Source organism: Marmota monax, unplaced genomic scaffold (assembly GCF_021218885.2).
Source record: "Marmota monax isolate L192 unplaced genomic scaffold, Marmota_monax_Labrador192_F-V1.1 WCK01_AAM20220418_F8-fsc00001, whole genome shotgun sequence".
Classification (NCBI taxonomy): Eukaryota; Metazoa; Chordata; class Mammalia; order Rodentia; family Sciuridae; genus Marmota; species Marmota monax.
The window spans coordinates 34848887-34853453 of record NW_026693777.1 but is presented as its reverse complement, the minus strand read 5'-3'; the positions used below and the strand labels follow the sequence as shown (position 1 = coordinate 34853453).

The 4567-nt window shown below is 35.9% G+C and overlaps 1 pseudogene; it reads right to left on the bottom strand.

The window, feature by feature from the left end:
* Positions 1 to 2251: 2251 nt before the first annotated feature.
* On the bottom strand, positions 2252 to 3169 carry LOC124104043 (olfactory receptor 4K13-like; annotated as a pseudogene).
* Between the last annotated feature and the right edge of the window lie 1398 nt (positions 3170 to 4567).

The following is a 4567-nucleotide window of genomic DNA, read 5'->3' as shown; positions in this document are numbered from 1 at the left end:
TTCTAGATTCTTTGTCCAGAGAATGTTTTAGGCCATAGTTGCCCTCTGGACCCTTCAGTCAAAAACGTCCTTCCTGAAACTTCCTCAGATGTCCACACTTTCCTGTCCTGTCAAACAGACAATTTCTGGAATAGGATAAATTATTTCTAAACTATAATCTGACAAGTCATGAAAAGTTAATTTCTGTTTTACTATAAATTACTGTGATTTCTCAATTTGTTTGGAATACTTGCCCCCGCTCTGAACTCACCCATGCCTAGTTTCCCTGACCAGATAACAACCCTTTCTAAAACCTTAGTTGTGCCTCATAAATCCTTGCTCCCCCTTACCAGATAACAACCTACCTTGAAATATCATCCTATGTAGATAATTAGCCTACTGTATCCTTTGTATTATGCTTGTCAAAATTCCGTTATCTGGAAGTTCTCAAGACACCCACTTTTGCAATTTTTTTTTTTGCTATAAAACTGTGTTCCTGGAAAGCTGTGGTGCTTATCTCTAGCCTGGGATTTCTGGTAAGACAGTCGCTGGCTGGCCTTTGTGTACACAAATACAAGCTTACTTTAATTTGATTTAAAATTGGAGTCAATGATTTTTTTGTGTGTGGGGAACAACACTCAGGCCGTTTTATATTTTATTTTGAGATGGGGTCCGGCTGAGGTGCTTCAGGCCTTGCTAAATTGCTGAGAATGGCTTTGAACTTGTGATCTCCCTGCCTCATCCTCTAGAGATTCTGGGATTACAGATATGCAGGTATAGGCATGTGGAGCATGGTGGCACACACTTGTAATTCCAGTGGCTATGGAGGCTGAGGTCAGAGAATCACAATTTCAAAGCCAGCCTCAGCAATTTAGCAAGGAACTGTTTCAAATAACAATAATAACAATAACAAAAAGGGCTAATGATGCAGCTCAATGATTAAATGCTCCCCCCAAAAGTATATTGAATCTCATTCTCAAGACCCGTTTGTATCTTTCCATTTCTGATTTTGAAAATGCATTCAGTAGAATTGTCCATTTTGATGTCTTTCCTTCCATACAATATCTCAGCATCAGTCTTACTTTTATTTATCAGTCTTCTTCATAGAGCTCTATCTTCTTTCCTACAAGCTATTTCTCACTCTACAATTCCAGTATAGACAGGCCCTTCTGCTTGGAATGCTCTTTTCCTCTTGGAGGAGGCATGGAGCAGTGCTGCAGAGGGTATCAAACATGACAATGTAGGATATAACCAAGAGAGTGAAGCAGACCAGGGACAGAAGCGGAAATGTCTAATTCTGCAGCTTTTTAAATGCCTGGGCTTATCCATCTCCTCTTCCAAGTTCACTGTACTTAACACAGATAACTGTTCTGTCATCTTTCACAGGGCAGGGCCAGAAATATATCATTAACAGTTTTTCTATTGCTTAGAAAACAGTATGGTACATAGTAAATATTTAGAAGCAGAATGTTTCAAAATTGACTGAATTGAGTTAAGAAAATAAGTCATGTTTTTTGGTAGAACACGAAAGGGTAAAACAGACATCATTTAAAATTTTAATTGATTAGATATTCTTAGAGAACTATTTCTGCAGTCAAGCAAATGTTTGAATTTTTTTTTTCTTTTTTTGCTTAGGATCTCTCTAACTTGCTGAAGCTTGCTTTGAACTTCAGATTTTGCTGTGTTAGCCTCCTGAGCCACCAGGATTACAGGTGTGTGCCCCAACAATGAGCAAATGTTTGAAGTATTAATTTCTAAATAAGTTCATATGTTTTATAAGAATGGATATTTATTGGAACCAGAGAGTAAGAAAAAATCCACTAAATTCAATGCTGAACTTTACCAAATAACCTCCACAAAGTTAACATAGAGTGATAGAAATCTTTTTAAACATTACACAAGTTAAAAAAATGATTTTAAAAAATAAATGCCAAACACCATCTTCTGTGTTATATTAAAGTGTTCTAGTTTTACATATTAATACATTGAAATATCATACATTGTTAACATAGAAACATTATGTTTACATATTGCACACATTTTAAGACAAGCAGCTACATGGAAAACATATTCATATCTAGGCATTACGTCTGTATTATGAACATTTCCATTTAAATCTTAAAGAAAAATATCTTAAAAATTCCAGTAATTTGGAGGGAATAATATGGATAATATTTTACATTTTCATTTTAATTATTTGAACAAGTATACAATAATGAAAACCTAAAAATAGCAGAAGAAATACATAAAAATTAGAGATCACAAGCAATATTTACCTGTCCAGGGAGAAAACACTATTCTGACTGCACAGTCTCTTAATGGCTCCTTTCATTTCCTGATTCCTCAGAGTATAAATCATTGGATTAAGAAAGGGGGTGATTATAGAGTAAAACACAGACAGAAACTTATCTACAGAATAACTATTGAATGGAAAAGCATAGATGAAGATAGCGGGTCAAGAAGAGGGTCACTACAGTGATGTGAGCAGAGAGTGTGGACACAGCCTTGGAGGAGGCCCTGGAGGAGTGCTGCCAGAGGGTGACAAACATGATGATGTAGGATATGACCAAGAGGATGAAGCACACCAGGGACAGGAGCCCACTGTCCACAATCACCAGGAGCTCCAGGACATAGGTGTCAGTGCAGGCCAGCTTGATGACCAGAGGGAGGTCACAGAAGATGCTGTCCACAACATTGGGACCACAGAAAGGTAAACCCACCATGAAAACCATTTGGCTTGTGGTATGAATGAATCCAATTGACCATGACAGAACCAGAAACCCAATGAGCATCCTGCAGTTCATGATGATCTGGTAGTGCAAGGGCTTGCATATGGCCACATACCTGTTGATGGCCATAGCTATCAAGAGAGACATCTCACCACCCCCAAAGAAGTGCATAAAGTACATCTGGACCATGCAGCCCCACAATGAGATGGTTTTGCGTTTTCTGAGGAAGTCTGCAATCACTTTGGGAGTTGCAACAGAGGACAGACATAGGTCAAATATGAGAGATTTGCCAGAAGGAAGTACATGGGTGAGTGAAGATGATTATCAAATATCACAGAGATCATTATGAGGAGGTTCCCCACTACAATGGCTACATAGACAAGTATGAAGATGGTAAGAAAACGTAACTGAAGTTCTTGAGAAATTGAAAGTCCCAGCAGGATGAATTCAGAAATACTTGAATTTTTGTTTAGGATAGCCAATTATCAATTTTCATGAGTTTCTTAGATGTCATCTGGAAGGTGGAAAAAAACATAAAAAATGACAGGGACTAACAAGATACCAAGACTAATCTTTACTTAAACATCTTATTTGTTATTTAGGGAGCCAACCCTTTTGTTAAGGTGACTGCTTTGTAGGTGTTCCTTGGTATTTTGTAGTCTGAGATATTTCACAGGGTAGAAAGTGAGTAGAAACTGTGGTGGATACCACTCCACATAGATCAAATTTGTCCTTTGGTTAACATGAGACAAAGTCAGTAGAACATGCTTAAACCTTGTCTGTTTTCATGTTCAGTTCCAGGCAGACTGTGAATGAATCCTTAGTTTAGAATGATACAAGAGGTGTTTGAGAAGAATCAGAGGAATACATTTTTATATATGAAATACTAAATATTACTTTTAACTTCCACTTTTTAAATTATTATTATATTTTTAAAGTTTTACTTTTTCCTGAATTCAAAAATAGGAACATAATCAAATTACAATTTTCATATAGATATGTTATGTATTTTACCTTCAAATAATGAGGAAACCATTGATTACTACTTTTAGTACTGCTAAATATAGCTGAATTTTCCACCTCTATAGTTTCGTAAGAAGAAAGAAAATTGTAAAAAAAAAAATCTACAATATGTACTATGGTTCCATGAAGAGAACTAATAAATTGCTATCCAATATTTTGATATAAAGAAAAACGTTGATAGAGTTACAATAAGTTGAGATCAGACCATATTGCTGTGAAAGATTAAGGTTTTAGACTGAAACACTCTGATTCTCAAAAGTATATTAGCTTATCCCACACATTCCTAGCTCTTCAGTTTGTGTATCCAGTAAAGTAAGTGTATGTTGTATATTCTTATTATGCAATTGTTGTAAAATTGCGTTAAAGACCATTTGTATCTGATATCCCTGTTTAACACGTTTTTCCATGTCGTGTTTGCATAGAAAAAACAAAATCATGGTCATTAAGACCAGAATGAAGTGAAGTTGACTCCTATAGTCCTGTTCAGCTTTTCTCCCTCAAGGAAGTTAAAGAGTGAGACAAATCATTAAACTTTGCTAAGGTAAACCAAAAACAGAAATAAAGTATATGATGTATTGTTTGACCCATGTGACATCTGTTAGTACTTGTCCTCTTTGTACCAAGTATTTGCACAATGATTTTAACTTTCTTTAGCTTTTAACATTTTTAGGTATGGATATAAATAATAAACATTGTGTTACTAACTGAGGAGGAGTCAGCTAAGCTAAATAAATTTTAAAAATATGAACACTTACATTTAAGAGACTAGGTCAGTGAACAGTCTATATCAGTCCAATTAGTTCAGCACATTCCTCGTTTGGCCCCTGGTTGCTCTG